We start from the raw sequence: 13,633 nt of genomic DNA, 5'->3' as shown, positions 1-13,633 counted from the left end.
ACTAAATGAGTCCCAAGAGACCCACCCCACTTCCAGTAGATAGCCATTATTGCCTTCCAAGGGTGGTGTTCCCACCACCTGATTATCCTCCGCTACCCCCGCCCCTTAACGGTTCCATCACCTCTCGGTACCATTACATTGGGGACCAAGCTTCCAGCACATGAATCTTTGGGGAACAAATCACATCTGAACTATAGCTCTACTGTTTTATTTTAAAAACAAATGAACAAAACCCCTCAAACCCAGCTCTCACAAGCCATTTGCAAGCCAGCTCCTGCACACCACTGTTCAAACCCCAGCTTCATGTCCAAAATATTGATCAGTCCCTTTCCTATGGCCTCAATCACATTATTAATTTGGCTTATATTATCGGAGAATTCTACGATGAGCTCAATATATAGCTATTTCCCAGAATAAAAAGGGAATCCCTCAAATCAGGAATCATTACTCTGGTCACCTGCTTCTAATACAATGAAGGGTTTATCCTCGAATAGCATCGCGGGTAAGCCCTTTATATAGATACGAATGATAAACAGATGAGCCAAAGAAAAGAGAAATGATATTTTGACCGACCATAGAGAAAGCTTTCTTTTAAAAATTACCGAAGAAGAAACAGGAGGAGAAAGGGGAGAGAAAGAAAATAAAGGAGAGAGGGGAGGGTGAGAACCTATGGAAAGTCTGGAATATAGCAAGGCCCCCACCATGACTTCTTTTCAAAGTAGCTCAACTCACCCCCTGAGTTTCTGTCAGCGGGTGGGTTTCGGTTGCTGTCTTCAGATCAACATCTCTCCATCAGGGAAGGGCAAAGCCTCAGCCACCCTTCAGCTTTTATTTATGCCAAAGAAAGTTACAGTCAGCTTTTTCAGCAGGTCATTGTGAAAGCTCAAATGGTGAGAAACTTTATTTACATTTGGAAACTTTAACTTCTGGGTGAAAATTAAGTGCTTAATTAAAACGATGTTTTGTAGCTCTTCTGTCTGTAAAACTCATTTTCTGGAAAGGAGTGTCATATATTGCAACACCTCTGGTGTGAAAGCTAAAGTCGCCAGTCTAAAAATATTTCCCTCCTGCTTCAATGATGAGTTATGAAAAAAAGAAGTGTACGGATGATTCACCATTTAAATAAAATACGATTTAATCTTGAAGCAGAAGTTTTCCTTTTTTTAATGTTTTTACTTCTAAAATAAGACATGTTACATTTAATCTTTACTTACCTGAAAAGTATTTACCTTACTCCCTAATGGCAAAATTATTTTTAAAATTTAAAAAAAAATGAAAACTTACTACTTTATACAATATTCTTATCCTTCAAATATGTTCCAATCATCTATTTCTATTTTTTAAATCCCACCAAATAGGAGTGGATTAAAACAGCAACAATCACTAGATTATGTCTATAGTTCCTATGGCCCAGGAATTTAGGGAAGGCTCCTCTGGGCGGCTCCTGCTGGGGGTCTCTCCTGTGCTGGGGGATTGCCTGAGGCCATAGGACCTGAGTTGTTCCCAAGAATATTCTAGCCCCATCCAGCCCGCAGTTTTTCCTCCTGCAGCTCTTTTTGAAAAGTTTGCTGTCTGAAAAGATTTCTCTCAACCCTTCACATTCTGTTCAAAACGGAATCATCTCTTCTTTGGGTCTCACTGTCCTTTTTGTTTTATGATATTATTAATCATTTAATATGAGAAGAAGCCATGGAAACTTCCTCATTCTGCCTGGGGATTGCGTAAGCCAGATCACTGGGGTCTCTGGGCGCAGGCCTCAGGCTCTACTTTCACTCAGCTTTCAGCCATTGTAGAAGAAGGTGCCTTTTCTCCAACTTCCAATCAATCAGGCTGTCCTGGCTCTGCGTCTGCCCTCACAGACAGCCTTCTTGAGACCCGTGTGGCTCTGCTGACACTTTGCTCCAGGTCCTTCCAGCCCTCACTAATACCGTCCCTGGACAATGCACAATTATTTCTTGAGCAGCAGTCCCTTCCTAAGGGATTCTGCCCACTGCCCCATCCAAGACCTGGGAACACAGTAGACTTCTGTTAGGTCAGCACTCCATGTCTGCATCAGATTCCACTCCAGTTACCACCTCAATTTTAGTCTCTTACAACAACAATCATTTTATTACCTTTCGTGATTGCTGTAGGCCAGGCATTCTAGAAGGGCTCAGCCCGGCAGAGCCCTGGGTCTGGCAGAAGGTGGTTCATCTGCAGCCACGCAGTAGGAGGAGGTGGAACAAAGCGGAGCAGAGCTGCTGGGGAGATCATGCATCGCTTTCTCCAGGGCAAGCAACCTGACAGAACTAGATAGAGGCCACGGCCCACTCTGGGCTGGCACCAGAAGTCAAACAAAATCACGTTGACCACATTCCATTTGTGGAAGCAATTATTATCCCACCCAAACTCAAGGCAAGGGAGAGAATTAAACTCTACGTCCTAAAATGGGGAAGCGGCAAGGCTCTATTAGAGTATGTGGGAGGGAAATTATTTTACAACCAGTTTTTGAAAATACAATCTGTTACGTACGAATACTTTTAAGCTTTGTTCCATATGGTTTCTTTCTCCAGCTGTTTTTAAGCAAGAAGTAAAGCAAACCATTAGTTATTGCAGCAGGATCGCAGTTGGGGCTGGAAGAAGAGACCATCATTTAATACTAGGTGTTAGGAGATCGGAAAAAGCCAGGATGGTTTTACCACTGTCACACACCACTCGGCAGAACACTTCCAACACCAGATGTGGGGGTCTCCCTCCACACTAACCAATCAGTTCTCCTATAAACTGCTCAGTGGACAACGGGGTACCCTATAATTAGCCCAATTCTGACACAGAATAAGGGCCCCATCCCCCAACATTGACCTGTACTGCAAATGCCAATTGCAAATCTCAGGTTGTGACCTGTACTTCTAACCTTCCATCTAAATCTGTGGTTCCCAAGGCCACCACTCCCGCTTTGACTGATTTGTCTAGAGTGACTCACAGAACTCAGAGAAATACTTACATTTATTAGTTTGTTATGAAAAATATTACAAAGGACACAGATGAATAGTGAAGTGGAAATGGAAAAGATACACAGGACAAGGAACATAGCAACGGATGGACAGCTTCTGTGCCCTCTCTGAGTACAGCACACCCCAGCTGGTTCCATGTATTCCATTCTCTGGAAACTCCAGAACCCAGGCCTTGTAAGTTTCAATGGAGCTTCATATGTAACTGGTCAGTGCACCTCAGCAGGGCTGAAACCTGCAATCCTGCAGTCATGCCTGGCTGGGTCTTTCTGGAAACCAGTCCTCATTCTGAACCAATCTTGTGGCCTCCAGCCATCAGCCATCTCATTAGCATACAAAACAAAACAAACCAACAACAAAAACCCACTCATCACTCCAGAAATTCCAGATTTTAGGAGCTGTGTGATAGGAAACAAGAAGAAAATAGATACACACTCTATGATATCACATTAGGTAACCATGTGTTTACTATGACTTCAAGATTGCATAAACCTGACTATTACATGAAATCAGATTTTCAATGTATATTTGAAAAAATACATACACCTTTTTTTCTCTTAAAAAATGCATTATACAATAATTGTTTTGTTATTATTCTTCTAGGAAATGCTAGGATGCAATGATGTTATGTACCTTAATCCTCTACCATAAATGGTGTTAATACCCAACAGTTAAATAAGACAAACAGGACTACATAAAAGTAAAAAGCTTCTGGACAGCAAAGAAAAACAACAGAATGAGGAGACAGCCTTCAGAATGAGAGAAAATCTTTGCCAGCTATTTACTTCATAGAGGAGTAACATCTAGAATCTATGAAGAACTTAACATTGAAAAGAAAGCAGTCCAATTTTTTTAAAAAAATGAGCAAATGATCTGAACAGTCACAGAAAAGAAATATAATGGCCAATAAATATCTGGAAAAAATGCTCAATATCTTTGCCATCAGGGATATGTGATTCAAAACTACAGTGAGATTCCATCTTACCCTAGTTAGAAAGGCTATTACAAAAATAATTAATAAATACTGGCAAAGATTTCGAGGAAAAAAATCTGTTGGAGGGAATGTAAATTAATATAACCACCATGGAAAATCATTTGGAATTATCTTTTTTAAAAAACCTAAAAATAGAAGTACTATATCATTCAGCTATCCCTATGTATCCAAAGAAATGAAGTGAGTATATAAAAGAGAGACCCCCATGCCCATGTTTACGTGGCATTATTCACACTAGCCAAGATATGGAACCAGCCGAGGTATCTATACACAGATGAATGGATAAAGAAAATGTGGCATATACGCACAATGGACTATTATTCCTCCCTAAAGAAGAATGAAATCCTGTCATTTGCAGGAAAATGGGTGAAACTGAGGAATGTCATGTTCAGTGAAGTAAGCCAGACTCAGAAAGCCACGTATCCATATGTTCTCTCTTATATGTTGGAAATTAAAAAGAAAGAAGAGATGACCTCAAAGTATAGAGAGACAATAAGTGAGTGGGAAAGAGGCCAGGGGAGGTGGAAGGAGAGAGAGAGTAGAAGAAAGGTGGAGTACATGATCACAGATGTTATATGCAGCTATAAAAATATCACAGTAAGGGGCTGGGGCTGGGCTCAGTGGTAAAGAGCTCGCCCGGCATGTGTGAGGGTTCGAACCTCAGCACCACATAAAAATGAATAAATAAAATAAAGGTATTGTGTCCATCTACGACTAAAATACATACATATATATATATAAATGTATATAACATATACATAATATATATTATATTGTGATTATATACACATAATCACAGTGAATGCTATCAATTTCCACAATTAATGTTACTTATAGTTAAAAATAATATAGATATTAAGAATACTTATAAGATGCTTTCTATAACACTGAACTAACATGTTTGAAAATTTAGAATAAAGGTCTCAATTTCTAAAAAAAATACATTTGTTTCTTAATTCATTTTTCTCTCCTATAGCAACATATACAAAGCTTTATTCTGAATAACTGTCAATTTGGCAAATAACAGCAGCAGTCATCTGATTAGTGGGGTAACAAGTCATTTTTTTCCTAAACACATTTTTACATTGGCCAAATCTTTTAGGGAAAATGGTTACTTTTACTATTGGAAATGAATCAATACTTTTCTCAATATAACTATTCCCTTGCATCATAGGTTAATGTGCTTGAAATTGTAAAAGATTGCGTTTTCAGTGATGCCAACACCTCCAAATGTCAATAGATATTGCCAAAGTACATAATTAGGAGAAAGGCAAATATATGGCAATAAAATTTAACAAGCAGTTTAATACACCCACACATGCATGATCCATTCCTGTTTTAAAGGGGTGTGAGTACAATAATATTGTACCCTTAGAAAGAGGGATTCTTCCATCACACAAAATATGATTTGTGACCCGGTGGCATTTTGAGAAAGTAGGGCCTCAGAACCAACTAACCTAGTCAAACCCTAGTCTTTAGAACTGCAAATCATAGTCACACAGTGTGCATATCTCCTGGCTTAGCTTCTGAGGATCGTGACCCTTTTGGAGTAGATCATACTCTGGGTTTCTTAGGATGATCCAGTTCCAATTGTTCTCTCATAAATAGGTTTATGTGTCTTAGTTTAGGGAGAAATTAGCTTCCACACCTATAGGCCTTCCATGCTAACATCTATAGCAAACCCTACCCAACACATAACCATAGGTCCAGGTGAAAATAAAACATGAAGACCTCAGTGAAGAAAGAGCATAGGTCTTGGAATTATGAAGACAGTGTTCAAATCCCTACTGGCTGACATAGCTATTTTGCAACACTGTCACTGAGTTGGTCCTCTCATTTTGTAGTTCCAACGTCTTCTGCAAGGAAGCAGCTCTCAGGTAAAACTCCCTTTTTTGGCTATTTTTGGCTGCGTCTCCAGACATGGTAATGACAGTTTGATTGTGGGCACATAAAATATATATATATATATATATATATATATATATATATATATATATATATATATATATATATATTTTCCCTTGTTCAGCTTTTCTTAAATTATAAGGTCAATAATGACAACATCCAAGGTTTATAGATCAGAGCTAAAATTCAAAGTCTACATGCAAAATTTTAATGACAAAAAGTCAAAACATGATTTTAAAGATTGACTAAAAATAAAACAAACAAACTGTCTATTGATTTTACAGTTTTGTAAAACAAATTGATATGAAATTATATGCAAAAAATACCATATGTCCTGAAATGTATTTTCAAACCACTTCCAACAGTGTTTGAATATTCAACTCAAATTACCTCTGGAGAGTTATAGATGGTCACAAATGCTATGGATAAACTTCATATTGACCATTCTTGAAAATAAGAAAAGGAGGGATTTTTCAACCTCATCCTAAGTAAACATAAGGAGAAATTGAATAAAAATGATCAAAGGACTGGATTTAGTCTTTTTCTTTATACTAGCGCATTTAAAGAAAAAAAGCATTTAAAATTTTCTAAAAATATTTTATATCTCTAGTAATGTTTACAACTTAAGCAATGTTAATTATCTTATTGAAACTTAAATTAAAATATGCTAGCTCCAACATACAGGTTTTCATAATACATTTCTCTGGGATCTTTAGCAAATTATCTCTCTCTGAGCAGCTGTTTCCTTCTGGTGCAATATTACATGGTATAATACATCTACCTGGGAAGGAAGATTTAGCGATTCATGCAAGAAATTAAACTGCATGATACCTTGTCTGGAAGCTATTTGTAGGAGCAAAGGTTTAGCTATGATTATTTACTTGAATTTTTGTATGGTTCTAAGAAACACCAAAGGAAAAAAGGAAGTAAAGGATAAAAAGATTGGAGAGAGGTCCTTTTCTTAAAATTACTTTGCCTTTCTTCAAAAGCTATAGAATTTATTTCCCCAGAAAGCAGATGCCCTAAACCCCAGTCAGGCTGCTAAGGGAGCATTCAGCTCCAGAAGAGGCCCAGGATTCCAACCCTGACCTTTGCACAGACTGGTTACGGGTTCATACCCTTTCCAAAGCAAACACACGAAAACAATTAAATAGCCAAATTCCAGGCAGCCTTCTCAATAGGATGGCTTATTTATTTCTTAGCAGGGAATACCATTGTGGCCAAAAAAAATCCCTGGCTTACTGCAGAGTAATTTCTGCAGAAAATGTAAAATCATATCCGTGTTTTTTATAGACCACATCTTGCTGATAGGGTAACTCTGGACTACTCTATTAGTGGTGTGTTTGTGTGCTTTCTGTATGACCATGTCTGCCCTAGAAGATTAACACTGAAGATTAAAAATAACCTAAATAATCTGGGTAAAAGGAAAATAATAAAACCTGCAATTCATTTACAGAGGAAAAAGGGATCGTCCAATGTGTGAATTACAGGAACTCAAATAGCTTGAACCCTTGCTTCTTGTTTATGGACAATTTTCTAACCTTCCAACAGTGTTTGAATATATCTGTTTTACTATAACTCAGTGTTATAGAACTGGAAGGTCAAGATCCTCTAAAGACATCATCCACTGAGTCTCAAAACTTCATATTTAAAACCAACTAAACACAAGTAGAATTTTCTACATTTCTGTAAACTAAAAGGGAGAAAATAATTTTCCTCAATCTTCAAACTTTGTAGCCAAGAGAGAGTCCTGTAACAAAAGGCAGATTAACAAGAGAAAACCCAGCAGGCTGATTAACACAGTCAGTGCACATCACCAGGGAGGAAAGAAACTCCAGGCACAGAGGGGCTTTAGAGTAACCTTCAATAGTAGTCCAACATAGAAAAATAGGTCTTAGAGAAACGGCATGACAAAGGGAAGCAGTCTGAGGCTTCAGAGGTGGGAAAACCATGGGAAGGTAAATTTATGGGGAAAAGTGTGCTCACTGACTCCCCTGGTGCTCTTCTCTGAGCTAGACAAGGAAGCGTCGTAAAAAAATAATCACGTCTAGTTTGGGGAGGGGAAAAGGGAGCAGAGTGTTAGACTTTGTGTCTTTCTGAATCTCTGTCTTGCCTTTAGGCAGAGAGAAGCAAGAGTACCTCTGTAGTTTGATTGTCTTTGGGTCAACAATGCTTTATATTTGGGGCAGAAATATTTTTTATTTCATTCAAAATCATGATTGAATTATTTTTAAAAGATTTAGTGGATGGATCTCAAGATAACCAAAATGGGAATGCATTTTAATTATATAAAAGTCATGCATGTTGTATCAGCTATCGTGGAGAGAGACATTGTGTTGAGGTAATTTGACATCTGCAGAGATAAAACGATGCTACCTTCTAAAGGTCCATGTCATAGGTGTGCCTTTCTCTTCATTATAAAAATATCTGCATAATGCAAGTACCGGCAATTTTTGTCTTCAGATTATACAAAATTAACAAACAAAAATTAAAATGAAAGTCAGTAGGGACCTTGAATATAAATAAAAGGGCCATTCCTTTGGAATTCTCAGGGCATGACAGCTCAATAGATTCAAAACCACGAAGATTATTGATTCCACGCATTTCTCATGTCACGATCTTTTTTAAGCAAATTATTTTTATATGATTATAAACTTTCCCAAAATAAAATAGATAATGTACTGTGCTCTTATTTTCCAAAGAGGAAAATAAAAAACAATGAATTCTACAGTATCTATATACATCTTAGCCATGAAACCAGGCGTGAAGAAAAAGAAATCAGTCTCTACAAGTCAGTAACCTAAAAATAAGTCTTTTCTCATAAAACATCAATACAGAATCTTTTTCTAGGAGCATTCAATCATTTTTCTCACAGAAGTAGAGTCTTGCTTCTTCCTTCTATTATCATATAAATCACCAGTCCATGACCTTCTTAAGCTTATTCAAGACTACAAAAGAAAGGGATCTTTTTCAATTTTTTTGACATACCTAACACAAAATATGCCATTTTAACTATTAATAAAATGCAAATCGGTAGCATTAATTACATATCCAGTGTTGTGCAACCGCCACCACTACCTGTTGGATGGTCCTCTTTGCACAAAGGAAAGCCAAGATCTTTCTGAGAAAACAGTTCTGCACAAGTCAACACTGAATTTTACATATTTTTCTTTATTTTTCAGGGCTCTCAAAGTTCTGCTCTCTGTTAATGACTTAGCTAATTCCATGTCTACAGAACATGGACATCCTGCTTTCCAGTTTTAATTAAAAAGTGACATAAGGATACCAAGGGGTTGGAGATCTAAAGCCTGCATGAGTCAGAGAGCAGAATAGTTATCCCCAGCAATCCTTTTCTCTCTGTAAAAAGAAAGTGTTGATGGAAGGGTCTAGAAAGTAGAATATCCCTTTATATTTAAAGAACTGCTTTTATGTTAGAAGACAAAGATTATAGTAATCATGTGCTCAGGAAGAAAAACTAATTTTCTAATTTTTGTAAGAGACTTTTTAAGCCTGTCTTCGGCTCAATTTTTTCCCAGTTGATTTCTAAATGTATAGGTCTGCTCTTAATCAAGAATATAAAACACATGAAGTTAGGTTCCTTGCCAGAAAATGTAACCTCAAATTGGCCTCTGACCAACTTTTATCAAAGCCTTATTGCAAAAAAAAAAAAATAGCATTACTGAAAGGACATACAATCCAGTCATTCCTTGAGAAGTATCCAAGAAGTATCCCACCCCAGTATCCAAGATAATATTTGAACATATTAAACCATAGTCCTACCCATCTTTCCCATACTGTGTCTTCAACACTGAGGCAGAGAGAAGAGCTTCCTAATATGAACTTCCCCTAGACTAAGGCAGTATGCAGAAAGAAAACAGTCAAATTCCTGGGTTTTCAGTTCACCAGTGAATTTCTGTAAATCTGCAACATAGTTCTGGCTCTCGATTGCATTAATGAGACATGAAATGGTGTATTAGATTAAAATTTCAAAAAAGCTTCCCTTAAAATATCAAAATCCAGACCCTGGTACATACACCATGAATATAAAAGGAAAGAAGCACATTTGATGTAGCATGAAATCAAACTGTTGGTCTCAAAGGTGATAAGATGAATAGGAAGAAGAAGATCAACGAGCACAGGACCAGACATCAGGCACCAGTGAGCACATAAGACAGGAGCCCGAGTCCAGCTCCTGGTCACAGCTAAACCTGGGGGCACTCGCCCAGAGACTGTGGTTTCACTCTCAGCCAGTGGGTTCAACTTCCTGGGCACCTGGAAGTCCTATTGTCATGTATGGCCTGGTCCTTGTCCATGTGTATGTTCAGCCTCTCACTGGGAATATTTAAATGACAATTCATTGCTTTTCATTAATTTAATACCTCCACTACTTTAGGTCTATGGGTTTTACTGTTGAAATTTTGTACTACGTAACCCTGTTAACCAAGCACCATGGGAGTCTCTCTAGAGAAGGGAAGAGGTAGTCATCAACCTGATGGGTGGGCTGCTCCACAGCTCTCCCTGCTTGCCTAAGAATGGTGTGATCTTCCTAGTCCCATCTCCACGACAAGAAGAGCCACTGGTATCATGAGACCAAGAACCAACACAGAAGCGAGTCTGTGCAAACTTCTAAAATGACTTTACTTCCATTAGTTCCCCTGTATATTTCATAGTCACTTTTCCACCATTTATTGTCCCTGGAAGCCCAAACCTCTTTCCTTTGTTAAGAAGAGTTTATAACGGCTGGGGCTGGGGCTCAGTGGCAGAGCACTTGCCTAGCATGTGTGAGGCACTAGGTTCGGTTCTCACCACTGCATATAAATAAATAAAGGTTCGTTGACACCTAAAAAATATTTTTAAAAGTTTATAAGCACCCAACTTTGATCACTTCTTTGAGTTTCATTTCGATTCATTTTTCTGTGAACTCCTGTTTATATCTTTAATTAATAAATTTATATTCCTTTTCTCCTGTCAATTTTCTCAGTTAGACTCACAGTTTCCTATCACTGAATTTAAGAGGGTAGAGGAACCCTCACACATACCCCCAACACCTTTATTGACCCATCCAAGCTTGGTGTCACCTGGAAGAGCCAAGAATTTTTTTCTCCACCCACCCTCTACTCGCGGTGGAGCCCCTATAATAGCAGGCAGATTAACAAGAGGCAAGTGCACAGATTTACTTAATGTAGGTTTCACATGGCATAAGGGGCTTCGGGAGGAAATGGAGGCCTGACGAAATCTGAATGTTTTGTACTGGGTTTGAGGAAGACTAGCAAGTGGTGGGGAATGGTGATGGCAGAAGGGTACAACCAAGGGTAGCAGGTGGCAGAGCCAGGCCTTAGCAAGGCCTGCTTGGTCCACATGCTTCTGTGTCTCCTTTTCTGAAGATAAAGATGTTCCCTTCCTCCAGGATAGGAAGGCCCTGGCCCTGCTCACATGAAGGAGGTCAGAGGCACAGCTCTCGCCAAGCTGTTTCTCTGATTCCTTCAACTTTAAACACTTGGCATCACCAGGTGCCGTATTTGGGAGTGGCACATCCTGACCATACCCGTGGCCTCACCCCTAACTCCATTCTCACACCTGCCCCACTTCTGTACGTGCCAGTACCCTCGATGGGACTTGTATACCCTAAAGTTGGAGATGATGCCGTCCCTTTCTGTCCTCACTGCCTCCCTAGGCCTGCGGGGTATTATAGGCACTAGGCAGATAAAGACAAGAGGAACTGAAACTATTGATCCAGCCCCATCATTTCTGTTTACTAACAAGGACCTTGTCTTGGTCTGCTTGGCCCTGTAAGGTGAGTTTAGTTTTGCCAGAAAAAAAAAAATTGTTCAATTTTGAGACAAATAGGATTAAGCCAGATAGCCAAATATATATATATATAATAAAAGGTATAAGAGGCCAAAAAAGTAAAAGACATGGAGACAGGTTTGGAAAAGAGGGAGGATGGGGGTGTGACTCAGAAGAAGAGCGCTTGTCTAGCACGTGCGAGGCCCTGGGTTCTGTCCCAACATTTGCCAAATGCAAAGCGTGTCAGGGGCTGAGAATACACAAAGGCCTAGGAGTGCCAAGGGACTTGAGTGGAGAGGGAGAAGAAAGAGCTTCTAGAAGTGTGACTAAGGGTTACAAACTTGTGGTCTTTCAACGTACTTTTGAGGCCCAAATAAAAATGGGAATTACTTTTTAATTACTCTTGGTTTCTAGACTGTGCCTCTTTAATGTGGTGCTATTCCAAGACTGGGCCATATGGGAACTAAGAATTTATTTGGATTATAAATGAAGCATACATGCATAAACCAAGTTACTATGGGGCATTTTACACTGAAAGACCTTATGTTTCGTGGTACTCTGTGCATATTTTGTTAAGCATGTGTAGAGACTTTGGTTTCAGCCCACATCGCTGCCTCTGCCAGGACTCAACGTGGTGTGGCATGTCTGATGAAGTAGTGGCAGCCTACAGGTGACCATACAAACCTATTGCCTGGAGGGAATGTAGCTACAAGAAATAGGGCTTTCCAAGGTAGACCCTGAGATTCGAGGGGAGGAGCATGGTGGCAAGGACTGCTTGGTCCAGGCAAAACTGCAAAGAAAGAAAGAAAGGGGAAAAAAACCTCTTTTCCCAAAGGAACTTTTTTTAGACACAGTCTGAGTGTCCCCAACTTACCAAATGCATTCTGTGTAGAACACAGCTTGTTTCTAAAGGGACAGTGTAGACTGCAGAACTTGCAGCTCTCCTTGATCCTCCAGTTTGCAGCTTGGGGAGCTCCAGGAGTATGGGGACAATAGGTAGTGGCAGCTCTCAGGTGTTTTCTCAGGTAAGGGACATCTTTAAGCAGAGAACTGTTTATGGGTACATAGGTGACATCCCCTAAGCAGACCCTAAAAATACACAGGCAGGAGGCTGAGGCCTGCAGGAGTCCTATAGTCCACGCGACTTCACGTGCCTCTGCTGACTTCTAACAAATGACCACACAAGCCTGACCCAGAGCTCTGCCAAAGCTAGGGCAAAGAACGCAAGCTTGCCACATTTGTCAGTGTAGCTCTTAGTTTTTAATTTTTAAATGTATGACCCATTATGACTAATAATAGACAAAGGGTAGAGAAGATTCCTACTATCCTCGGACAAAGTTCTTAAGTCATTTATAAAGGCCCAAATAAAAATGGGAATTACTTTTTTTATAAAGAGCGACTGTTACGAAAATTTGTTTCCTTTCTCTGTCAAATCAAGCACTAGCTACCAGTTACAACTGCATTTTTTTCTCTGTGCACATGTGTCTGTGTGTGTGTGTGTGTATGTGTGTGCACCTTCCACAGTTAACATCACCTTATCAAAATCAAATCATAAACTAAGTCCCAGTGCTTGGGTCAACGTCTAGACTCTCCAGGTCATCAGGAGCTCTTTGTCTGCTTTGGCCTTTTTGCTTATATCTCCAAATACAACAGAACTGAGAAGTTTCTGCTGCCCCCATAAAGAAACAGCAGACTCCGAGTGTTTTCTAATTTCCTGGAATAATTACAAGTAAGTATCTTGAACAAATAGACCCATAGCTATCAAAAGAGCTGATTGAGCAATGATATATTTCTGTCGGTCTGGCCATGTCCATCAATTCAGCACACACAGACCCAGGAAAAACAGGCAAACAAGCAGCCAAATTTGGTCTCTTCTATGCCGGCTGCATAACAGAGTGCTTCTCCAGCACCATCAGCTCCCCTGCTGATGTCCCTGTAAAGACACAGGTGGGAGGGG

The sequence above is a fragment of the Spermophilus citellus genome (assembly GCF_964194105.1).
Source record: "Spermophilus citellus genome assembly, chromosome: 8".
Classification (NCBI taxonomy): Eukaryota; Metazoa; Chordata; class Mammalia; order Rodentia; family Sciuridae; genus Spermophilus; species Spermophilus citellus.
This window is presented reverse-complemented; position numbering follows the sequence as displayed.